Source organism: Cupressus sempervirens, chromosome 5 (genome assembly GCF_028749045.1).
Source record: "Cupressus sempervirens isolate cs-2001-9-10 chromosome 5, ASM2874904v1, whole genome shotgun sequence".
In the NCBI taxonomy this organism is placed as follows: Eukaryota; Viridiplantae; Streptophyta; class Pinopsida; order Cupressales; family Cupressaceae; genus Cupressus; species Cupressus sempervirens.
This window is the reverse complement of record NC_143122.1, coordinates 510028416-510056109: the sequence shown is the minus strand read 5'-3', so window position 1 is coordinate 510056109 and position 27694 is coordinate 510028416. Positions and strand designations below refer to the sequence as shown.

At 34.0% G+C, this 27694-nt stretch overlaps 1 pseudogene; it reads left to right on the top strand.

Annotated features, from left to right (window-relative positions):
* Positions 1–280: 280 nt before the first annotated feature.
* Positions 281–27694, top strand: part of LOC149556945 (uncharacterized) — an 83500-nt pseudogene continuing 56086 nt past the window's right edge.

The following is a 27694-nucleotide window of genomic DNA, read 5'->3' as shown; positions in this document are numbered from 1 at the left end:
ATCTATGGTTAAGGAGGATATTCTTAATATTCAAGAAAAAATACAGAAGGAAGGTTATACCTCTGATCTCCTCCTTGAAGAGAATGAAAAGCTTGTCCGATACCATGACATCATTACTAAAGAAGAAATCTTCTAGAGATAGAGATCCCGATTGCTATGGTTGAGAGAAGGGGATAAGAATACTAAGTTTTTCCATCTTTCCACTTTGAAGCACAAGGCCAAAACTCACATTTCACATCTTAAAAGGGGTGATGTGAAAATTGTTGAGGACAAGGCTATCATGAATGAGATGGTGACTTTCTTCTCTTCCCTTATGACAATTGATTCTAACATTAATGTGGAAAGTCAGGCTGAATTCCTCAAAGTAATTCCACCACTGATTACTAAGGATCAGAATAAAATGTTATGTTCAGTTCCTAAGGATGATGAAATTGTCAAGGCTATTAGCTCACTGGGAGGAGATAAAGCCCCTGGCCCTGATGGATTCCCCATGTTCTTCTTCCAGAAGCTTTGGAAAGTGGTTGGTATAGATGTTTGTGATGTTGTTAAGGAATTCTTTGGGGCTAAACAACTGTTCAAAAAACTCAATTCCACTTTTCTATGCCTTATTCCTAAAAAAGTTGGGGCTGATTTTCTGGATCAGTTTTGTCCAATCAGCCTCTGTAACTCTTTCTACAAAATCATTTCCAAAGTTCTTACCTCTAGACTTGTTCAGGTGATCCCATTGATCATTGCCAATTACCAGAATGGTTTTGTCCCTGGTAGACAAATCCTTAACTCTATCATCTCTGCTCATTAGAATATTCATTCCTTATCTTGTTCCAACAATTAGAGTTTCATTATGAAAGTGGACATTACCAAGGCCTATGATAGAGTGGATTGGTCTTTCCTTTGTAATATTTTTCTTGCTTTTGGATTTGATCATAAGGTTGTGGGTTTGATCTGCCAATTGGTTTCTACTATCTCTATAGCGATCTTGGTTAATGGTAGTTCCTCTCCCTTCTTTTTTCCTTCTCGAGGGCTGAGACAAGGAGATCCTTTATCCCTCATCCTTTTTGTTATTATGGCTGATTTTTTGGGGAGATATATTGGGGACTTAGTCCAAAAAGGATTGCTCAAGGGCTTACAACCTTCTTCTCAACCGTTAACTTGCTCCCATGGTCAATTTGTTGATGATACTATCTTCATGGGTAAGGCTGAAGTGAAGGAAGCTAGGATTTTAAAGCAAGCTATTAACTTATATTCTATTGCTTCTGGTCAAGGGGTTAACTCGAGAAAAAGTGTTGTGTTCTTCATTAACACCCCTATCCACAAACAAGTTAAAATTGCTAAAATCTTGGGATGTTCTATAGGTTCTCTCCCTTCCTCTTACTTGGGGCTCCCCCTAGGTTTGAAGGTCCCTGATGCTTTATGGGAAGATCTTATTAATAAATTGAGCAAAAAGTTGGCAGGATGGAAAGGTAATCTTTTAAGCCAAGCTGATAAGTTAACTCTTCACAAAGCCTGTCTCCAGAGCATTCCTACTTATGATTTAAGTCTTTTTAGAATTCCTTTTAAATTTGTTGAGTCACTTGATAAAATTTAAAGAAACTTCTTATGGTCTGGTTCAGAGGATAAAAGGAGAATGGCTTTAATTGCTTGGGACCAAGTTTGTAAACCTTGCAGTGAAGGGGGATTAGGAATTTGGAAAACCATTAGTTTGAATAAAGCCCTTCTAGCCAAACAAGGGTGGAGAGTGTACCATGACAATAAAGAGTGGAGTTCCATTTGGAAACATAAGTATCTCTCTAATTCTTTCTCCCTTTCTGATTTCCTTGAATCTCCTGATGTTATTCACTCTTCCTCCATATGGGAAGCTATTCAGGGGACCAAGAAAACTATAAAAAAAGGATGTACATGGAAAGTTGGCAATAGACTTAAAGTGAATTTTTGGGAAGATATCTGGCTTTTGGATCACCCTTTGACTGAAGACTTTAATGACAAGGCCTTAATCGATCATTGCAAGTAGAGATTTGGCATTCTTGCTTGTCATTATTGGCAAAATGATTCATGGGTGAATTTAACTAATGTTAGCCATGTTTTCATTAATATCCAATTATCCCTTAATGCTGTCTCTCTTTACCTTTGTTTGGAGGATGAGATTATCTGGTTTGTTGACCCTAGTGGGAATTTCAAAGTCTATTCTATCTTTGCTCCTAAGAATAAGAACTATCAACCTCTTTGGACTCAAGCTTGGATTAAGGGTCTCACTCCCAAAATTAACATTTTATTTTGGATTCTTCTCCAAAAAAAATTTTTGACTCTTGATAATTTGCAAAAAAGAGGTATAAATTTGGTTAACATGTGTTCTTTATGTAGAAAGGGATATGAAGATAGAGATCATATTTTTTTGAGTTGTTCTTTTTCTCAAGAAGTCTAGACTGAGATTTTGAACTTTTGGGGCATGACATGGGTTCATCAAAACAATGTGGAGCTTTCTTTCAAGAGCTGGAGATGCCCCTCAAAGGATCCTGATTCTCAATTTCTTTGGAAACTAACCCTCCCCAATCTTTGGTGGGGTATATGGAAAGAAAGAAATAATAAGATATTCAAAAATAAAGATCTTCTAGGTTGGGTGCTTGGTCAGAATATTATCAGAGCCTTCAAGGAGAATTTTTTGTCCCAAAGGGAGCCTGCTTAGACCTTCCAACTTGATCACCCTTTAAGATTTCAAGATCCTAAGTTGAAAATTGATAATCCTAGATTGATTATAAAATGGTTGTTTCCTCCTAATGGATGGATCAAAGGAAATTTTGACAGAGCAGCCAAGGGTAACTCATGAAGAGCAGGATGTGGAGGCATTCTTAGAGATCATATGGGAAATGTTATTGATGTTGTTGCAACCCCTATTGGTCACTCGAATAGTCATATTGCTAAAGCTACTGCTACCCTTTATACTACCATTTTAGTTGTTGATTTGGGTTACTCCAAATTATGGTTGGAAGGTGATTCTTTGAATATTATAAATATCCTTAATAATAAAAATACTACCTCTTGGGCTATAAAGGCAACATTTATGAAAATCAAAACTCTATTTCAAAATTTTGAAAAGGTGGTCATCTCCCATACTTATAGAGAAGCCAACAGGGTTGCTGATTGGATAACTAATCATGTAGTACAAAGGGGGCAAAAGATGAGGTGGCTCGATTACTTACACAAACATGTGGATCTTAAAGCAATCATTAATTATGATGTTATTCATTCCAGAGTGGAAAAGATTTGCTCAGATTAGAAATTTAATGATTTGCGAGAGTGGCCTTACGATTGTCAGTTTAGCATTCCCAAGGAGGTACATTCATGTGAAGGCTATGTGCTCTCTGCACGTATCCTCAAAAAGGTATACTTTGCAATATGGGAGGTGAACCGAGGAAATAGGAACCCAAAAAATGTGATGATTGGAAGGCTAGGCAGGATGTTTGGAAGATACTCTAGAAAGGGAATGTGGCTAGGTACCTAGAGCAATTGCATGGATTCAAACCCCATGTAAACACTGCCTTCTTCAAAAATTGGGCGGATGACAAAGTTACTCTACATGGAGTGTAGGTTAAGCTGACTGAGGAATTCATTGCCGAAGTCACTGGTCTTCCCATGAAAGGTATCAAGTTTTTGAAGCAGACCAATATTTCCAATGCGACCTACAAAAAATTCTCAAAGATAGAAGAAGAGGAGCTGCAATTGGAAAAGAGTGGCAACTTCTTTGATGTGCAACAGATAAAAGGTATTTGGCATGATGTGCTTGGTTGTATTCGCAAATATTTCATCCTTGATGGAAGAAGTAAAAGGGTGCACAAATTCCACTTTGTATTCCTTAACCATTTTAGGTACAAGGATGGAATTTCCTTCCCTTTCTATTTGTAGTTTTCTTTGCTCCAAAGTTTGAATGCCCATAAAAAGAAATAGTCTCGACCCATATTACATGAAGGTCTGATTTTACTCATTGAGGGTCTTTGTAAAAATAAGTCCATTGCTTCATCCCCGTCCTCTGCCAAGCATAAGACTCCTAATCCCATTATAGGAAAAATAGATGAGAGTGTTAAAAAGATAATAAAGGCTAAATTGAAACCCTCTAGTTCTCAAAGACAAATTGAGGAAGAGGATACTGAGGTGGAGAGCACTGATGGCTCAGATAAGGATGTCCCTAAGGAAGAGGAGGGGACGGATGTTGGGGAGTTCAGCTCTAACCTAGATGGTTACCTAGATTCGAAAGACAATAATGAGGAGGGGAGAGAGGAAGATATTATGGAGGTGAATTTAGAATAGAGCAAGTCTAAAAATGAGGACACTCATATTGTGTCTAGGGGAGGTGATAAAGAGAAGAAAAATGATAATTTAGCCATTTTGAGTGAGGAGGAAATCATGGGGAAAGCTCCCACTCCTCTTAAGGAGACTAAGGGACATGATAAGGAGGGATAGAGCCACCATACTCAAGCAGAGCCTAGTGAGGTGGAACCATTAGATGAGGGATTCATATTGATAAAGATGGCCCTATTCCACACACCATTATTGATGATGCAGGTGACTCCCTGGTGAGGGAAACCAATCTCTCCTTCCTCCACTCTACTAAAAAAAAAGCTAACTCTTTCCTTTAGGTTGATTCCTAGTTATATAATGAAATAATGGGGCTAAAGAAGAAAGTGGATACCTTGCAACATAACTAGGAGGCTGACCAGGCTATTATTCAACACATGGAGGTGCAAATGGGAGATATCCCAAAAAAATGAAAGGATTACGAGAAAAATCTTAGACTGCTCATTAGGGAAAGTGGAACAAAAATGGAGCAAGTTATCTCAAGCATCTATGCTGCCGCGGTGACCTTGGGTAAAAGAGTTGATGAAGGAACCATATCTTTGGAGGGCCCAAGCAAGAGGACAAGACAGAGTTCGAGGAAAAAAGCTTTGATTGATGCTACTTCTTTGGTTGCTAACTCCATCTAAGATATGGCTAAGATTGGTAAGGAGGATGTGAAGATGATTACAAAATTGTAAAAGTTTCCTGGGTCTTCTTTTCGGGTTTGGTTCCTATGTAGGTCCTATTTGCTGGTTGGTTCTTCTAGTTCCTATTTTTGGTCCTATTTTCTGGATTTTAGTTTTTTCATATACTATCGGTTCTAGGTCCTTGTAAAACCTAGGTATTTTATCTAGACTTTATTAGTGCTTTCAGGTCCCTATAAAACTTGATTTTGATTCTAATTTTTAGTAGGTTTTTGGGCTCTTTCCTGTTGGTTAGCTTGTTTTTTTTTCCTTTTTTGAGGATGTGAAAGGGTTTTGAGGTCCCTTCAAAACTTGTTTTTATCGTAATCCAAAACATTATGGTAGGAAGGAATAGATGAAGGTAATGAAATACATGGGATACTTGTAGGAAGAGTGGGAAGAGGAAGACTCATATTTATAGGATTGTAAACTTGGGTTGAATTGGTAACAAGCATTAGCACATAAATAGGAACACTGGGAATAGAAGTAGAAAGTGGTAAGGAACTTTGAACACTTGTAGAAGGAGAAACATATCCTATCTCTTGATCACTATATACAAAAGGTTCAATGTTATAATTTAAAAAATTTAAAATGCTATACAAGAGGGTTATGTCATGTTCATCATTGTGAATGAGTTTCCTTGAGGCTTATACAATGTAAATGGTATATGTACAGCGGTTTTCTTGAGATAATCAATTTTCCAATTTCTCCATTTTATTAGTAAGATTTTGGACTTTGGTAGTAGGAAGGTGCAATCAATAATCATCATCATGAGAAGAATGAGAGAAATTATTTTCTATTCCAAGATTAGGAATACTAGGGAACATGTTGGTCACATCGAGATTCCTAGAAAAGAAGGACGAATTGCAATCAAAAGATCTCATGATATACAAATGCTTCTAACTTGAATGTTATAGATGAGGCACAAAATTATAAATATCTTGTACAAAGAGACAAAGAAAATGACAATGTAGAAAAGATATATTGTAACAATATAGATCTAGGAATCAAAATGTCAAATAAAACTCTGAAATGGGATCTAATTCTCAAATCAAGAATGTGTAAAGTGAAACAATGTATACAATGTGAAAATGAAAAGAAAGATTAGATAATGAAGATCTAACTACACAATCAAAAGATATATAATGTAAGAATGATGGGTTTACCAAATTATCTAATGAAGGTGAACACACAATTATGCAAAGTAAGATCTAAAATCAATCCCAAAAACATAATGAAGCATGAAAGTAATAGGATCACCAAAATGTAACATAAAAATTAGGGGCACAATAAATATGTGAGATAGATATTAAGATGTGTATATTGAACCCCTAATTTTAGATGTACATTAGGGAAATTAAAATAGGGACCTTCAAGCTTTGCCTTCCAAAAGGCCTAAATCATATTAGTATTACCCAAAGTAGATGTAAGGGGCTCCAATGCTAAATCCAAGTCCTTTTCCACGATCATAGTCAAAGGATCTATTTCTATAGGATGTTCTTTCCTTTTAATTTTGTATTACTAATTTATTTTATTAATTTTTTATTTAATACAATTAGGCTAACCAATTAAATCATAAGCACTATAAAAACACATATGATAGATAAGCACATGAAATAATCAGATCTAATACAACAAAGTGCTAAGTTTTGATGTTTGGTAGCTTTAGTAGGATAAACCTATGAGATTAATTAATATAATAATATTGGTTCATATATATATATATATATATATATATATATATATATATATATTAATGAATGGACATGTCTCCTCTTTTTTTATTCCTCATAAAAATACAAAGAGATCATTGCATTTGGAACACACATACCAAAATACATAGTGCAAATATATTTGTAGGGATCCTCTAGAAACAACAACATGGTATTAGAGCCAGACAAAAAATAAAATTTAATAGGTAAGATTCATTTTTACATAATAGGTATGCATTGGTTAACATAGATTTACATAGATTAAATATCATTTTTTTGTGTTTACTCATTGTAAGGAAACACAAAATATTCATGAGGTTTGAAAGATTCAAGAAGAGCAGTGTATAGACATAAGTGATCTTCCTCAACATATGTTTGAATAAAAAACAAGTAACTTAGTGAAAATCAATAATTATAATGCTTCTATACCAGTTTGATTGTCACAATAGCTTAAGTGTGCTAGCCTAGTGAGTAGTACTTGGAAATCACAAGGAGAAAGTTGTTGGATAATAAAATCTATTTTTGAAGATTTATAATCTAGCCATCAAGAAAGGAGAAATCAAAGGTTCTCATTATGGGAATAGATGTTTATCCTCTCATTGGATACATCATGAATTATCTCTCTTTTCTCTTTGATTACAAAGAATCTTTAGTAAATATAATCATAGATTTATTGGTAGTGCTACCTAACAAAAATTTGAATGATCACTCTGCCACACTATCTTCTTAACTAGGATTGATAATCTTCACGCTGATGTATAATCTTGACAAGAAAGATGACCTATATAAATATGTGGCTATGTCAATTTGTTTCTCATGAACACTGACATTTGGAGTTGGATAAGTCTTGTAGATAATGCCACCTATAGAATCTAAAGTTAACAAAAGTCATAGTAAAAGGGAAATAAACCTTTACATCAAGGTAGAATAACTTGGCATCAAGTGTCACATGCACCATCATCATAGAAAGGTTTGCATGGGAGTTGTAATGAATGAAAAGTTAAATGTGGAAAAAGGGGTAACACATTTCCAATCCCACCCATTAACATTATTAAACTGGCAGAAAGGATATTACTCACTACCCACCACAAGTCATACCCCTCATCATTATCATAATTGGTGGCTTCAATAGGAAGGATAGGTTTGGTATAATAATGATATTTGTTTTCTATATAAAGTGACTTCATTCATGGAATTCAGAGTAAAGACAAAAGAAATTATGGATGGAATATGACGATTGAGGAAAGTTGCACATGGGTAACACCCATTCCCCTCTATACATTCCATGAGATATCCCCACTACATACCCTTGACCTTAATATAGTATTAAATATAATGCATTGAGCCCCACAATATGTCTACAATGTTAGATGTGGTTAATTTATATATGATACTATAAGAATCTTCAAATAAGATGTCTTGCTCATCACCATAAAGGGAAAGAAGGACCCACAACCGAGGTATGGAGGAATATATTAATGATTATAGTTAATATATATTTTAGTATTATTATGGATTTCTAATATTCTTATTTTAGATAAATTACAAATATAATGAAATTCATTATATAATGGTCAAAAGGAATGTCATTTTAATAATACATTAATTATATTATTTGGATGAAATAAATAATATTATTTATTATTTTCTAATAAAATATTAATGTCTAATGGAATGAAATATAAAATAAAAGGATATTGATGTACAGATAAGTATTTAATATCATTTAGTATTTTTTTAAATCAATGTAGTCTCTCTCTAATTTTTATTTCTTTATATACTATAAAGCCATTTCCCCCTATCTTTTCCTCGAACAATGTTTTTGTAGGAAAAGGAGGATTGATATAGATTCAAGGGAAGTTTAACACTTCTTCAAAGGAAAAAGGGCTTATAATATTGATGTTTAGATGGAGTCTGACACACATATCTAAAGGAATGGGTAGAGGATATGTTTCAATTAATCTTTTAAGATCTAGATCATATCATAATTAGAGGGAGTTTCTTACTTCATTTAAACCTTTGGTATCACATGTGACAGCATAATTTAATGGGCCTACTCCCTATATACATCATTAGAAAGTGATGACTTCCAAATGATTATCATGTAAATTTGTAGAAGTTATTGAAGGTGACAATATTTCAATAATTTAATCTATTGTAATAGATATCTTATGATGTTTAAAATAGATCATGACAGATTACATCTTGTATGGTGTATTAAGCTGCTTAATAGACCATGGTCATCTATTATGATAGGAATCTTATGATGTCTAAGTAGATCATGATATATAATATCCTTTGTGATGGATTAAGTTCCTTAAATAGACCATTCCCTTCTATTGTGATGGACATTTAATGATTTCTATGAAGATCACTACATAATGGATTAAGTTCTTGATGGGGAATTCTAAACTACCTCACAAGAGCTCTTCTAAATATTCCTAAGACCTATCCTTTTAGCTTGCTAGGGTACTTTCCTTACCTTACTCATACATCACTACTAAGATCCCTATCTCTTTTTTAACTCTTCACCAACTTCAAACTACAAACTATACCTCAACTTCCTTTGATGCACTAATTAGCATAATTAGTCATTCTTCTTCCTAGACTATTCTTGTGACTAGGAATAGGTTTACTCATTGTTCCTTGCTATTTTTCAATACTCCTTGATCCATCCTAATGGTTTCTCACTTGGGTTTCCCAATTTTTTCTTGTTTGGTTAGTTCTAGGTCTTGTAGCCTTTTTGTCCTAATTAGGCCCTCCTAGAAACTAGGTTTCTTGAATTTCTCACAAAATCCCTTAACAACCCCATAAGTAAACTATGGATTTTTTCTACCATTATCCAGGACTCAAATATTTCTTGGGTCTTAGGTTCTAACACTATCCATACGCTAGATTTCTACCAAACCCCTACTTTCAAGGGTTTGTAGGAGCATGTAACCAATCTGACTTCTTTGATTTCAAAAAGTGTATTAGATTTATTCCCTTCACTCCTCCTTTCTTTTTTATTTCTAAGACACATGCCTTTTTACTTTCAAACTTCTATATTAGCACATCCAATCCATTCAAAAAGCCCTCTTGCTATTGTTCTGAACCAAAGACTAGCCAGAATGTTGGTGTACTCACCTAGCGTTTGGTAGTAAAAGTATTTCCCCTAAAATAGTAAAGTCCAAAATACATATTTACACTATATATAGGGTTTTTTAAATTTATTCCAAGTGGCCATGAAGTTTTAACCATGGGAAGTCAAGTTAAAGCCATTATTTACATGATTGGCCCTAAACTAGGTAGTGAAACCACAAAACACAAATAATTATCAAAGTGATCACCAATCTTAGAAGAAAATAAACCAAATGTGAAAAATGATAGATAAATAACACAAATTCAATTTTCAATGCATTACTTCAGTCTCTTCAATCAATTAATGGCTAGATGAAAACTCTGATACACAATTACAACCAATTTCTTACTCTTCCCAATCCAAAATCTGTACAATGTCCTTCCTAACTATTAGGTTATGGTTTTGATGACCTTATATATTCCCTTACCACATGTTTGGAACCTTAGGTTAGGCTTAGAATACCATTAATCCCAATTCCAAGCTTTTAGGAAAAGTTGTCATGAGCAACTTTTACAACTTTTTCAATTTTGACAATTTTGTCAAACCATTAGCCTCCATGGTTCACCTTGACCCCAAACCACCACATAAGAAATTAAAACAACTAATAACATCAACATATCAAAATTCATTCCACTTTTGGATCTTGGTCAAATTTTGAACCTTTGGTTGACTTTCTAGGACTTAACACCTAGATCCTAAAAGACCACTCAAATCCCTTGGCTCCACTCATCCCTAAAACTATCCACACACACACACACAAAAATAAATTTGGGACTTCATAGCTTAGTCCTTGTTAACATGTAGTTATCTAGGCCAACCTACATGCCAAAATTTATTGAAGACCTTGAGGTGCTCTTGCACCATTCACCCCCTACAACAAACAAGTTAGGGAACTTGTGGTGTTAAGAACTCCTTGCTGATTTCATGCTTCTTGAAGTCACTCTTAGCTATCCAAGTAGCCTCTAGCTCTAGTTGGTGTCTCCACTTTACCAAGTGTTCCATGTATATCTTTTACCTAGTTCTCTTCTTCACCCTAGAATCTAGAATCTTCTCATCTTGTGGCTTGATCTAATCAAGTACCTTGAGTTCCTCCACATCCCTATTCACTTAAGTAATTTATTGTTCATCCTCCATCTCTGGCCCTCTATATTTGATCAAATCCTTCACATTAAATATGGGAGAAATGGACATCTCCTTTGGTAGTTCCACCTTGTAGGCATTGGGTCCATATTTGGACAACACCTTGCATGGTCCAATCCTTTTCATTTGTATCTTTCTTGGTATGCCCTTCTATAATCTAGCTTTGTTCAAGAATACCATCACTAAATCACCTCCATCAAATTGTAGATCTATTCTCCCTTGATCTCTCTTAGCTTTCAATTTTTTATTTTCCTCTATTTTAGTCTTCTTTACCTTCTCATGTACTTCTCTCATTGATTGATGAAAGTCATCAACATGATCACTGATCCCTTCACAACCCTTCAAGTCTTTGAGATCAAGTAAACCTCTTGAATGTAACCCATATACCACTTCAAATGGGCTTCTACTAGTATTTTTTTTTGTACTATCATTGTAATAAAATTCTTCTTGATGAATGACTTTCTCCCATCCTTGTCCATACTCCTTAGTCAAACACCTCAACAAGTTACCAATTATCATGTTAACTACTTATGTTTGACTATTTGTTTGGGGATGGTAGGTACATCTATGAGACAAGTTGATTCCTAATCTCTTCCAAGGTGTCTTCTAGAAGTGGCCTATAAAATTCACATCCCTATCTATCATTATGCTCATGGGTGAGCCATGTATCCTAACTATCTCCTTGAAGAAAAGGTGGGCAATGTGGCTAGCATCATGTGTTATTTTGCATGGAATAAAATAGCCCATCTTACTAAACCTGTCCACCACCATAAACACACTATCCAAACTAGTAGATTTTATAGGTAGGCCTACTATAAAGTCCATGTTGATGCACTCCCAAGGCCTATTTGGTATGGGAAATGACTAATAGAGACCTAAATTTGATGATGTTCCCTTTGCCTTCTGGCACACTTCACATTGCTCTACATATCTCTTCACATCTTTTTGCATCTTAGGCCAATAGTAGAACCTTTCTACTAAGTCTAGGGTCTTGTTCAACCTAAAATGTACACTCATACTCCCATTATGTTTAAATTGAATAAGATTCTCCCTTATTAAGCCTACTGGAACACACAACTATTTGCCCCTGAATAGTAACCCATTTTGCAATGTGTAATCAACATATTCACTATGAAAATGATTATCAAATGTAGTTCATGCCATATGGATCCCTAGGAATTCTACATCCCCTTTGTAGAGTTCTTTGAGTTTCTCAAACTAGTAGATTTGGCCTCATATTTTGATAAAAAAATGGTCAAATTTTGTACTCATGTTGGTCAAATTATATAAAAATTAGTTTTTCACTATTTTACTAATCAAAACTTTCACCAATCCAAGTTAACATTGGAATATCAATGCAAACTTTGGTAAAAAATGGCCTCCCTTATTTGTAAGAAGGTCTGTCATACTTTCAACCCAACTTAGTCAAAATGGCTCCCTCGATCGACTAGGATGCCAAACCCCATGATGACATCCTAATTGATGTTTTTGTGAAAAGTTTGACCAAAGTTTGGTCAAAATTTCACCCAATATTGATCACCCTTGGTCAAAATTTCAACCAAAATTTGGTCAAAAATGGCCTCCCTTGTTTGCAAGAAGGTCCAATGAACTTTCGACCAAACATGGTCGAAATGGCTCCCTCAATTGACCAAGATGCCAAACCCACAATGACATCTAAGTTGATGATTTGGTCAAAAGTTTGACCAATGCTAATCAGCATTGGTCAAAATTTTTACCAACATGATTTGTTTAAAAAAAATTACATGAAGATAAATATCCTAAGTAATCACTTACGACATCCTAGTCGGTGATTAGTTTGGATATTTATCTTCAAGTGTTATTGTTTGTTTGCCAAGTTGTTAGTTCCTATTGCCTATATAGTGAAGGAACTATATTCTTAAATCAATTCCTTGCTAGGCCATAAAAAGAAATATTTAGTTCTAGGTGTTCATCAATTTTATTTTTGTATGAATGGCATTAAAAGGGTGTTTCTTGTCTTCTATGGTTTCTTGAATAAAACATTTGTATTGTCTACCTTACAAGATGAAGCATTAGAGATTGAAGTATTTTCTTTACAAACAATTTAGGATATATTGTTGTGCAGGAAAACACATTGCTTGTCTTTGAAGTATTTAATTTTTAGTATAAGTTGTCTCTCTAATCATACTTTTACATAATTTCTATGTTTGAATCACAAATATAAAATATGTGATCTAATATATGCACAAACCTAAAGTATAGAATTGAATAAAGAATTGTAAACTTAGAGAAATATATTACACATATATTTCAAGATAAGGCTACAAGATTAAAAGATAATGATTACACTAAACTACCATTATAGGGTATAATGTTAAACAATGGACAGAGCAAAAGAAAAGAAATAGAGAAGCCTCACAAATTGTCAAGTCATGAGGTGCTCAAATAGCAAAAAACTATGATAGTTAAAACCATAGTAATGAAAATCAAAAGGATTTGTGTGATTTGATGATTTGATTCAAGCCAAATGATTTTTTGTGAATTGGTGAATCAAATTAGTGATAAAGGGTTTATGAAATAAGTTACTCACTAAATTTCAAGGATTTTTTTAATTTTCTGATTTGTGGATGATTCATGATTCAATTCAGCTTGTTGATTCCAATTTGATTTGTATTCTTGTTACTTTGGTTAAAACCTAAAATGATATTAAAAAGTTAAAAGTATTAGTCATTTATTTGTTTTTCTCCATTTGTTGTATGATCATGATGTATGAAAGATAGTAATGGAAAAATCCCAACTTGTCAATTATTGTTGCAATCCTAATGGATTATTATTTAAGTGCAAAAGGAGGAAACATGTCATGTGGACTTAGGGCATCTATCTTAACAAACAAGCTAGACCTTATTGTGGTACTTTATGAAAAAATATAAGGAAGCAACATTGAAATGCTATGAGAAAGTGTCACAGTAACCAAGGAGTCCATTATGATAAGGACAAAATGAAAGATTAGTTAGCAAATAATGGATGACTGTGAGAAAAATTATAGGGTATGAAAATTCATGAAAAAATCAAGGTATAGTCATTTAGAATAGATGACTGAGAGTTAGAGGTGCCTGTCACATGACTTTTTTTTAGTTATGGAAGAGATGTTACGACCCCCAACATAGTAGATATAAGTGGGCATAAGGTATAAATGTGAGGGTTTATGACATTACTAATAGCCCTATGAGGATTTGGTAGGGGATATTAGGCAATGACATGATAAAAGAGGGTTGAGTCCTTTCAAAAGAACATATAGTTATAAAAAAGATCAAAAGAACATGATGCACACAACATAGTTCGATGATATGCGACAATGCTACAAGAAGATGACTGTGTACAATGATTACAAATGTGAGGTGTTGATGATGACCTAAACAAGCCACAATGCTAGAAGCCATAAGTATATGATAGTGAGAAGTCAACAGATTCCTCACATGCCCATGGAAGGTAGACCTAAGAGAGCATGAAAGTTTCCTGTGCCTAGAGAAGTGTCAAGATACTTTATGTGGACAAGCATAATACAACCTAAAGAAACATGATAGTTTTATCATGATTTTGCAATTCAAAATTATAATAACAATAAGGCATGGGACAAAGTTCATGAAAAAATATGGTGATAATGAGGGATAGAAGATGGAGGTGAAGAAATTTTCTCTCAAAAGGCATTAACAGAGAAGAGTGTGAAATGTATATTAGTCCTAAAGATAATCATGAAATGCATATCGGTCCCAAAGACAATCAATAAGTTATGAAAGTCATAGGGATCATCACGAAACCATAAAGAGCATGTTAGAAGACTTACATCAAGGATGTTATGGATAAAGGACAAAGGGTAGTTCAATCATGTGGATTAAGGCTATCAATGCACCACAAAGACACCAACATGGTATGCGGTACAAAAACAAAGAAAAATCAAAAGAGATAGTTTACCAAAAAAATTGAAAAGGCCACATTAAAGGATTGTCTACAAAGAATGCATAGTCTAAAGGAAAAGGAGTAAGGATAGAGGACATGAATGGGCATAAATGACATGGGATAAAGTCACAAATGTGAAGAATGTTTATAAGAGGATAGTCAATGTTATGAATGACTACCACCATACAAGAAAGGTGAACAGTCATTCAGTCATAAGTGTATGAGAAAGTGTGGTGTAAAGACACAGGCATAAAATATTAACTAATAATTTCATGTTCCATTCTTTTGTAAGTATAGAAGTATATTTTGTTAGTTCTTTAACTATTATTGATTATGCTCAAGGATAGTGAGAAGAGATGTGTAGCAATTTATAGTAAGTAGAGATTTTAGGGTAAAGAAAGATAGCTATGCCACTTCCTGAGAGTCATGGTCATGAAAGTTATGAAATGTGCTAGGAATAGTCAAGGCCAAGGTTAAGGGATGTAAAGTGACTAGAACAATTAGACAATGAACCTAGAGAAAATAATGTAAAGACTAGTTTAAAAGGAATTGCACAAAATGCATGTTGAATCATTATATAGGGTTTATGGATGATCACAATACCTAGTGTTTGGTGAGACATTGCCTAGTGGCTATTGGAAATAATCAAGACTAACAAGGTTACTAAGAGGGGAGGGGTGAATCAATAACCCTAAAACTTTAAATTAATTCTACATAATAACATATTCACCATTTATCCATCTAATCTACAAATGCATGAAAAGATAAACATTTATAACACATGAACACACTGATTTGGTGACCCAAAAACCTTCCAATTAGAAAGTAAAACTGGGGTAGGGATGGTGCCCACAAAACTTCAATACTGCAACATAAAGTTGGCTTGTTAAGGCTTACAATGATCACTTTTGATGATCTACCCTGTTAGGAGCAAGTAGGATTGCTAGATCCACCTTGTTAGAGGATTTACAAACAGACAATGAAGTATGCACTCTGTTAGGAGATTTACAAAAGATTGCTAAGTCTACCCTGTTAAAGGATTTACAGACTGATTCACCTGTTAGAATGAAGTAGTGGATCTGGTTACAACTGATTGCTGATAAGATCCTTTATGCTTTGATCACCTGATGTGATAGATACAGCTTTTCTACACCAATGTCGACCTTGTTGTATTCCTCTATTCTACTGTTGATTCACTTTCTCTCTTTTCAAAAATATTGCAATACAAAATCCCATCCAATTTTCTATGTTTATGTACAAATGATATAATACATCACATATATACCATTCCAATATTTTCTTAACAAGGTCAGCCAAACACAAGTGAACAAAATATTACTGAGTCAGCTAGATGGTAGAAAACTCGGGTTCCTAAAATTGACTTGATGACCTTCTAATACTCGACATCCACTACAATACAATGCATCATCATGCACTCAGTAAGAGTAGAGGCACGGTTCATACTTACCATTGTAAGTAGCTTGGAACTTGGTAACCATTGGTGACTCGATGAATATTGTGTCACTCGGTAAAAACTAAATCCATTGATAACCTTCTTCACTGGGTAAACACTGATTCCTTCATTTACCTTGATTACTCAGTAAATACTAAGTTCTTCATTTACCTTGATCACTTGGTAAACACTAAGTTTCTTTGTTTACCTTGATCACTCGATAAACACTAAGTTTCTTCGTTTACCTTGATCACTTGATAAACACTAAGTTTCTTCATTTACCTTGATCACTCGGTAAACACTAAGTTTCTTCGTTTACCTTGATCACTTGGTAAACCTTGAGAAGTTGGTAGATACTGCTGAACTGCCCATATGCTTAGTTTCCAAGGGAATGCTTGTTATAAATTATAGACTGTGTGATGAGTTCGGTAAGCATTCAGAATCGAATAAGTGTTGTAACTAATGACAAATATATCATAATTCCAACAATCTCCCCCTTTGACATTATTGACAAAAACACTTATGAGCCAAAATTATATACAACATCTGACATACTGACGACTGATTCTACTGAATATACATGGCTTCTTTACATATATCTCCCCCATACAATATACAAGGTATTTACATGAGTTATATGACTTTTATTCATAGTATCTCTTTGTCCCTTTTGTACATTTATCTCACCAATATTTCTTCCTTAGTATCTTTTTCTCCCCCTTTTTGATAATAATGCCAAAGAATAAAATAATGTATTTACATAGAGACACCAAAATGTGAGAAAAACTCAGAATGTACTTGGAGAATGAGTTGCAGAGTTTTATCCCAATTCTTTTGCAAAATTTTGCATGTGGATAGAGCTACTTGAACTTCTACAGAGAATTCAATCACATGTTCTGCAGCAGAGAAATTATTGTCATGGATTAATGTTTTTGAATGTGCAATGTGCTTTTGCATTGTGTCCATGATGGGAAGGATCATATTCTGAATATCTAACAATGTAGATCGGATCCTTGCCTCATCTCTCAACAATTTTGCTTGCTTTTCTGACAAAAATTTGATCTTGAGGTGATGAGATGAGCTTGAACTAGGATCAAGCTTCAGGTTTTGTGTGCTTTCTTTCAGATCCTCATCTATCTTATTCAATTTCTCTCTTATCTCCTTAGTATACTTGGTAACATCACAAAGCTTAGCAAAAAGAGATGTTAGATTATTAAAAGAATTTTCAATGTTGGCCAAAACTGTGGTTAATTTAACCTATTTTATTGCTATATGCTAAGCAATATGCTCAAGCACCTTATTATCAAACTTCTTTTCTGCCTTCTCCATCAACTTTTCTTGATAGAGATATCCTCATTGAATTTATTGACTGCCTCTTCTAATTGTATCAAAATGTGTTGAGAAGTATCAACATCAACACATATAGCCTCAGTAATTATATTTTGGGCATTCTCAATTATTTTATATTCCTTATTCCTTTCAGACCTTAGCTGCTTCTGTGTAGCCTTCATCTCAATTAGTTGACTAGCATACCTCATTTCTTCAATGGTAGCATTTTCATGGTCAATCTTTGGGATTACTATCTCTGTGTCTAAGTCAATATCTTCAAGAATTTCCTTTCCAGTGATCACAAGTCTTAATGGTTGCTTTTGTTTGACTTCTGTGATGACTGGTTTGACCTTAGGAATAGACACAATAGTAGAGATGGAAGGACTAGCAGTGAAAATTGGGATGCTTGAGGGTTGAGTGCCAATAGAAGTATATACTGGATCAAAAATTGGAGTACTTGCCAAAAATGGTGATACACTCGGTAATGCTGTATCTAAACTAACTGGGTCTGAAGTAGATGCAGATAATGCTGACAAAATTGTAGAACAAATTGGAATTGACAAAATTATGGAACTTACTGCTATACTGACTGATGATGATGGAGCTAAGGAGGCTAGCTTGGTAGCTGAAGAAGAGGGATGCAGCTCGATAGATGAAGTGGTAGACACTTCCATTGTTGATACCTGGAGCTGAGATGTGGTAGGTGTAGATGATAAATATAATGTAGATGTTATCAAACCTGCTGAAGCTGACTCCAACCTTGATGATGTCATAGTTTTAGGTGGAGAGTGAGGAAGGGATGCAATCAATGCTGCTACAATTTTCACCAGATCATCTTCCTCCTTATCTTCCTCTTCAGCTTCTTCCTCCTTGTCTTCTTCCTCTTTATCTTTCATTAGTGCATGCAGCTCTCTTGGTGAGACTGTGATGGATGGAGTGCTCTCAAACTCATCATCCTTGCTACTATCATCATCTTTGATTTCGAACGGGTCTTCACTGGGCTTATGTAGATGATAGATGTTTTTACACATGTTTGTAGCATCATTTACAACATGTTCAATGTCTTTAATCAAAATCAAACAGGTGTGGAATCTGATCATCATTTTACTTTCATGGCTTTTCATTTCAATTTTTACTTCTACTCTAGTGAGACTTGGTCGAAGATTCTTTAGGGATTTCTCATAAATATCTTTTACTGTTTGGGTGGCTAGCTCCCATCTCAGTGCAATCTCTCTAGTGGTTCTTTTGAGATTTGAGGGGCAATCTGGTCTGGGGAGTATTTCCATTTACCCATCTTATTGAGTACCAGTTCCTCAATCTACATTTTCTTAGCATCTGTTCTAGTTTCAAATTTCAATACCTTGAAATTTGTGATGCCAACTCCTTCTTCCAATTGTTTGAGCCTTTGCTCAAATGTGGGTGTAGGCCTAACTAGTATAGGTTGCTACTTACCTTTTTTGGTTCTTCTGGTAAATACTACAGTAGGCTTTTTCTTAGGTTTGGTAATGATTACCTTACCTTTCTTCTTTGGCTGTTCTTTTGCAAATTCTTCTTCTCCTTTTTCTTCTCCTCCTTCTTCTTCTCCTCCTTCTTCTTCACCTACTTCATCTTCACCTTTTCCTTCAGTGAGCATAAGAGGACCAGTTGAAGTTTTCAATTTGGCTATTTTCCTCTTGACCTTGCTTATGGCCTGTGGTAGCTTGATTTCAAGCTCAATTCTTGCCTTAGCTTCATCATAGGTTCCAAAAATTTGTTGCCTTGGGTCTATTGGCTCATTTACTAGTGCTTCTATAACATCTCTGGCTTCATCAATATTTACCTCATAGGGAAGAGGTTTCACCCATGCAACTCGGGGTCTGACTGCTTGAATGTATACCTTGTCACAGTCAACCATGAAGCATACATCATCCTTATAATCTTCAACAAGCTTGGGAGGAATTTTGAATCTGGTATTCATCCTCTCTTTGAAATCTTCAAAATAGTTATCCATTACCTTATCAAAATTTATACCCATTTTTGCAATAAACTCATTTATCTGATACAAAACTGGAATATCTTTTCTCCATACAATTGGACCTTTAGAAGGGAAAAAAATTTGTACATAGAAAAATAAACAAACTAACAACGAACCAAATTTACAAGAGTTGGTTTTTGAGGTCCTTATACTATCCATGTTCTTATTTAGTTGTTTCAATAGCACATCTGCTAGGTCAAACTCCATATTCTTCTTCACAATCTTATAGGCTAAGTCCACAGCCTCATAGGGCACACTATTCAATTTTCTGAAACTATACATCTTATATGCAATTAAATGAATTCCAAATCTTAGCTCTACATTAGATACATTGTTAAGTTTCAATCCTCTACCATCCCATTCAGCGAGGGTTAACTTCTGAAGTTCATCCTGACTTAAGGTTTTAGTGGTTATGGATTTTCTCAACATAGGTAAACCCATGATCTTATGAATCATCTTCTTCATTATTAGGATGGGTTGCTCTAACCACAACTGACCATTATGCACATGGCTTAAAATGTATCTTATCCATTTCATTTGAAAGTTCCTTGGCAAGTGCGGGATATGGGTCAAACCTTTGGTTTCCAAATGCTTGTGGTTGAGTTTGAGGGTTCCATTCACACATAACTTAGCTAGGGCATTATCCATATCTAGTGTCCCTATTTCTTGAACAGTGCATTTGAAATGAGTACAAATGTCATTTATAAGTAGTACCTTTGGTGGAATCTGTGATTGGGCTTCGTGTGGGTTGAGTGATTTAGCTATGGCAGAAATGAGCTTGAAGCTAGGTACTTTCCATTCCACTCCCTTCACAAGCATTTCAGAGCCTCTCTTTGCCTTGCAGATGCCATTGCTGCTTGGTGAGTAAATGATTTCGTAAAAAAAATTCTTCGCTAGAAAATTACTTCAAATCACTTGAACTCACTTTTGTGCTCTTGGAGATCTCTTTGCTCTATATATTCTAAATTTGCGATGAAAAATGAGATCAAATTCTACCTTTTTGATGAAAAATCTGCCATTAATGCTTAGGTACGAAGGTAGATGAGATGACCGAGGGTTTGTTAGATAGTCACCAACTTACTTGGTAAACCTTACAACTCGATGAACAAACAAAACTTTTCATATTCCTGACCTAGCTCAGTTAAGTCTAAAACCAACCTTGCTCGGTAGATGAACCATAGTGAACTATGTCTTGTATCTGATATACTAACTTTCCATTTGCACTCCTTTATTCTGGAACTGCTTAGGATGTTTCTTGAAGATGCAGTCCCTAATATTCCTTGATGAGTCTAATTAGAAATGGTGAAGTCACCCACTTCTTGAGTGACATTGCCATTATTTGAATTTTCTGGCTCAATGAATGTCAGCTCTAGCTTTCTTTTCATCTTCAATTCTTCCTATGTTCATGAAATTCTTGGATATATGACCAAGTTTGGTACATGTATAACATCTTATAGTAGTATCTTTCTTCCTTAGGTGATGCCTTGCACAGTTAATTCCAATATGTCCTTATTCTCCACAATAATGACATCTGCACCAAGTATTGTAGTCCCAACCAAATAATGCATTGACAATTTGTTCTGTTGGATTGAATGATTTAGATTTGCACTTAGATGCCTTGTGACCTTGTTTCTTGCATTTGTGACATTTGCCCTCAAATTTTGGTTTCCCTTTGCATTCATTTTCTTTGTGACCATGCTGATTACAGTTGTAGCATTTAACATTGAATTTTCTTTTACCATTACTCCAACATTTGTTTGATGTATGTCCTATCTTGCCACAGTGATTGCAAGTGGGTCTTTGATTCCTTTGAGCAACTTGTTTGGAGGTTTCACCTTCTTCCTTGTTTCCAAGATCGGCTTTACCTTTTTGTCTATGAAGATTTTGCTCATTTTGTTGATTCAATTGATCCATATTTGCTTGAGATTTTATCATCCTTTCATTGACTTGCTTTTCAACATTTAAGTCATTTTCCAAACTTTCATTGATTTGTCTTTCAGATCTCAAATCACTTTGTAAGCTTGCATTGATTTGTCTTTCAGTGATTAAATCATTTCTCAAACTTTCATTCTCAGATCTTAGATTCATAATTTCTTCATTTGCATTAGATAGTTGACCTATAAGATCTTCATGTTGAAGGGATTGATTATTTCTTACAAGTCTTCATTTGCCTTGTTTCTCTATTCCAAAACTTCACATAGCCTAATGGATTGGATTTCTTGTTCTCTTTTGAGCTTTCTTACTTCTTCCTGCAGAGAATCATTCTTTGCTAGGAGTTTCTTGATTGCTTCATTAGCTTCATTTGAACTGCTTGATGGTAAAAGGTCTTCAATCTTTTCTTCAATATACTAATGATCATTCATTTGTCTTGCAAGTTCCTTCCTTCTTTTCAGAGATTGAGAAAGATGCTCCTTTGCTTCTTTGAGTTGAGCCATGGCCATTTCTAGATCTAGCTTTTCATTTTCAATAGATTTGTCAAGTCTAAATATCTCCATTTTCCTTGATCTTTGCTCAAGCTATCAAACTTTATCCTAAGAACCACAATGCTCTAATACCAATTGTTGGAAATAATCAAGACTAACAAGGTTACTGAGAGGGGAGGGGTGAATCAGTAACCCTAAAACTTTAAATTAATTCTACATAATAACATATTCACCATTTATCCATCTAATCTATTGTATGCATGAAAAGATAATCATTTATAACACATGAACACACTGATTTGGTGACCCAAAAACCTTCTAATTAGAAAGTAAAACTGGGGTGGGATGGTGCCCACAAAACTTCAATACTGGAGTATAAAGTTGGCCTGTTAAGGCTTACAATGATCACTTTTGATGATTTTCCCTGTTAGGAGCAAGTAGGATTGCTAGATCCACCCTGTTAGAGGATTTACAAACATAGAATGAAGTATGCACTCTGTTAGGAGATTTACAAAAGATTGCTAAGTCTACCCTGTTAAAATATTTACAAACTAATTCACCTGTTAGAATGAAGTAGTGGATCTGGTTACAACTGATTGCTGATAGGATCCTTTATGCTCTGATCACCTGATGTGATAGATATAGCTTTTCTGAACCAATGTCGACCTTGTTGTATTCCTTTGTTCTGCTGTTGATTTTCTTTCTCTCTTTTCAAAAATATTGCAATACAAAATCCCATCCAATTTTCTATGTTTATGTACAAATGATATAATACATCACATATATACCATTCCAATATTTTCTTAACAAGGTCAGCGAAACACAAGTAAACAAAATATTACTGAGTGAGCCAGATGGTAGAAAACTTAGGTTTCTAAAATTGACTTGATGACCTTCTAATACTCGGCATCCACTACAATACAACGCATCGTCATGCACTCAGTAAGAGTAGAGGCACAGTTCATACTTACCATTGTAAGTAGCTTGGAACTTGGTAACCATTGGTGACTCAGTGAATATTGTGTCACTCGGTAAAAATTGAATCCATTGATAACCTTCTTCACTTGGTAAACATTGATTCCTTCATTTACCTTGATTACTCAGTAAATACTAAGTTCTTTGTTTACCTTGATCACTCCGTAAACACTAAGTTTCTTTGTTTACCTTGATCACTCGGTAAACACTAAGTTTCTTCATTTACCTTGATCACTCGGTAAACACTAAGTTTCTTCATTTACCTTGATCACTCAGTAAATCTTGAGAACTTGGTAGATACTACTAAACTCCCCATATGCTCAGTTTCCAAGGGAATACTTGTTATAAACTGTAGACTGGGTGATGAGTTTGATAAGCATTTAGAATCAAATAAATGTTGTAACTAATGACAAATATATCATAATTCCAACAGTGGCATGAATCTTCTTTGGGTGCAGGTCAAGTGGCATGTACTTCTTCTTGAAAGCCTCTCTCAAAGTATTTTTTGGGTATGGGAAATAATATTCAAGACCTATGCTATCGATTTCCTGACCACTTTGCTAAATATAAAAATAATTTAGCTTCAAATTAGTAATAATTTTTAAATAAACCAAACCAAGATTAATTGAAGCCTCGAATAAAATCAATAGGTAGAAATCAGTTCAAAATAAAATGGTTGTGCAAATAAATCCCCCAACTTAAAAATCCCAAAAACCCCTAATGACTACACTAAACACTAATGACCACAAATATGACAAAAACCACACCAATCTAAGCAATGTCTAGAAAACATAAAAAACTCAATATTAAAGATAAAGAACTTGCATCTTTGAGAGCTTGGTTGGTGCCCCTCCTATAATGTTATCTACCTTGAGCAGTGCTAACCCAACCTTGAGTTCCTTCATCTGATTCAATAGATCAGACTTGCTCTTTATGTGCAATTCATGAACCTTGATCCTCATTGTCCATTACAAAATTACCATAAAAATCAACAAAATTCAAAGTACCCACAATCTTATCCAAAGACAAAATCAGACTAATGGTGAAACAAATATTAAAAAATGTCAATTTAAGAACCCAATTAAAACATTTTTGAATGAAAAACATCAAAGATTTCTTATCCATTAGTTATTTGAATTCCATCAAATCCAAAACCCTGAGGTAAGTATAACCTAACTAAAGAACTCTTGCAAGAAAAACTACAAGTAAACTTGTATGCCTTCATATCCATGATGGTCACTTATAATCTTTGGGTTAACAAGTACAATTAAATACGTATCCTATGCTTGAATATAAAATACAAAAAATATGTTTAATTTTAAAAATTTTGAGTATTAAAAAGATAGAAATTAGAATTAGCCTTTCTTTTGCATTATGATCTCACTTTGGTAATAATCATGTTAACTTGGTATTTTATAATATGATCATGAAATAAATATTGCATTTAATTGAATTGATATAGAAATATTGGATCATAAATTAAGGTGTACAAATATTGGATCATCTCCTCTAAAGTATATGAAAGTACTATATAAATACAATCTAGTCTTGATTTCATTTACAATGACATCATTTTTTATAGATATCATATTTATGTTGAATCAAAACTTCTTTTAATGTAAAATTTCATGTTGTTGGCACTTAGATCATGCTAGTTTCAATCTTCTATGACTAGTACTTGTACCTTAGGATTTGATGGGTACGCTGAAAAGATATGGAAGGTCATGAGGTGGGAAATGTGGTCTATTTCTGTAAGTGACTTGTGGGAGAATAAATTTTGAGAGATATAGATAAAGAGGCAAAGATAAATTTATAGAGGTCAAGAAGATGAGGGGAAAGAGATGGATGGATTGAGATAGAGAGGTGTGGGTTGAGTTTTGTGAGTTTTGAGTATTTTAGGTGTTCAAAAATTGAAAAAAATCTTGTATTACCTTAGATATACATTTTGTACCATTTGTAAAGGTTTGGGATCATCTGACATCAATTAGGATCAAAAATACAAAAAGTTGTCATGTTCAGCAAGAAATTACAAAAGTGCAAAAATGCAATTTTTGAAAAGTTGTCATAAAAGTCATTTTAAACCTCTCAATGTTCATAACCATTAATATTTGGTTTAAACTAGTTGTATGAAGGTATTTAATATTTATTGTATCCCTTTCATAATAGATCATCAAGTTGTATGGAAGAATCAATATTTTTATGAAAGAAAAACTTGTTTTCTAGGGCAATCTTGTCTTGTACGAACCTATATGGATTGGTGAGGACAAATAATGCACATATGTTGTTAAATATATATGTTAGTTTTCATTTTCACTTGGTTTGGTTGAATTTGATTAAGTTTTGCGACAGTTACAATATTTTCTTTGACTACCAGTCTAAAACCCTCAATTCAATGGTTTGGAGCCAAGAAATGGCCTTAACTTGCAATTTCACCATTGTAAATTGATGACTTTCAGTGAAATACAAGAAGGTAGGGTGTATTTTAAGAATCCAAAGGCTCAAGATAGGGAAATCTCATTTTCCACTTCAAACTTGATACCCTAGGCTAAATATAACTATGTATTTAGCCTTAAAATGTGATGTTTGAGCACATGATCAGTAAAAGAAGATTGTGTTTCAGATTTTCTTGATTGAATAGTTCAAACTTGGTCTATAGGAGAGCACTAAATAAATATATTAGTTTCATGCACCAAATTGAGGCAATTCTAGTAAGCCTTAGCCTATTTTGATCACCTAGGCTAAAGTGTTGTTTGTGGTTCCTTTGTTTTGCTGGAGTGAAATTGATAGTTGGTGTTTGGGGAAAAGTAAGAGTTGTATTTTAAATTTTGAAGTCCATTTCAAGAAGTCTTGAAGCCACAATCTTAACCTTTTTTAGAGAGAAGTTTCTAGGAGAGACCTAGTCTATAAGAAGGCCAAAAAGCCACAAATCTACAATATAGGTAGTCAACCTTTTGATGAAAAATTTGTTGATTGAAACAAGTATAAAATCATTCTTTTGAACTAGTATAGGAAGCCCTAAGCCTTGGTTCTTCATATTGAAACTTATAGTGCCTTGTGAGCAAGTAGGAGCCAAATAGTGAAATAGGAACCTAGGAGAAGGAAAGGTAGAAGTTTGTGTGGTTAGTGCATTAGCACATTAATCCATATCAAAGGTTTAGATAGGAAAGAAGCTCTTGTTATGTACTCTAAATTAGGATGGCACATAATGGCCACTTTCAAAAACAAAAAAGAACAATTATATCCCCATTTGCAGAAAACTGATGTAAATATTAGCTAAACAAACCTCTAAACTAGGTCAAAGATAGTAGTATTCAAGATCTAAGCTGATCATAGATGGCTCATAAAATCTAATAGCTTTATGTAGATATTTAAGATGGCTATATTTTTTTTCCCTCACCATTCCTATAGAAAAAGGCTTAGAAACATAATAAATATTCAATTCAAATCATAGTAGGTTTTATATTACAATATTAATAATATATCACATTAAGTTGACCCAAAAAAATATTTTTTTAAAGGATCAAAGACAACTCAAACACCCTTTTTTCTTGTCCATTTTCTATAATTTTAATCCAAAGAGATGTCAGCTCTATAGCTATAACTTTATTGAATTCATCAAACTACATGAATTCAGATCAATAGTTATTCAATTAATCTAGAAAATGTAACATAGATTAGATGTGGTAATTAAAAGAAATAATGAAAAAATAGTAAAGGAGTACAAGAGTAGAGGAGTGAGGAAATATAATAAAGCATCAAGGAATATCTAGAGAGAGGTGTGAGAGAAATATTAAGATGGTGATGTTGATAAAATATAAACAAAGAGGTAGTGTGCCTAACCAAGGAAAATAGAGTGATGTTAGGAATTAGGAAAAAAGATTATTTCAAAACAGTTCTTTCCTTTAGGTGCATCACAACATTAGGTGGAAAATAAGAGGTCTTGATTCAATACTAGAAGATGAAGGGACTCAATGAATGAATCCTATCAAAATCCCTCTTTCTTGAACTAGAAAATGGTGTTATTCTCTTCTCAGTTCCAAATATAACATCAAGATTACTTATGCCCCATTATGTGTTGATTTTGAGAAAGACCAAATTGAGAACAATTTTTAAATATTCTCAAGAGATATTATAGGAAAATTCACATGAATATGTCAAGTGTACTATCACTTTATCTATGGTTGATGTAAACTAAAAAGCTTTAGGCTTCAAGGTATTAATTGACTAGAATAGAATATAGGCATCAAGGAAGAGCCTTATTCTTAGTGAAGGCAGTGTTGAATCAACTACCCTACAATTCTTGTGTTGATTCATCTAAAAAATATAGACCTCCCACTATCTAGATTAGAGTCTAGGTTCTTCTTCCTATTCCCCTAATATTCCAAAAGAAATAGGAACTTTAAATAGTGAATAATAAATCAATAATGAAAGTAAAATTTCTTTGACTAAAATAAAACTTGTATAAGATTGTACCTCTCAAAACCTTGATGCTTATCCCCAATAAATTAATATTCTTTGTAAAAATGTCTACAACTATTTGTTATTGTTAGCATTGTAAAGATGAAATTTTTCTTATGTTAAA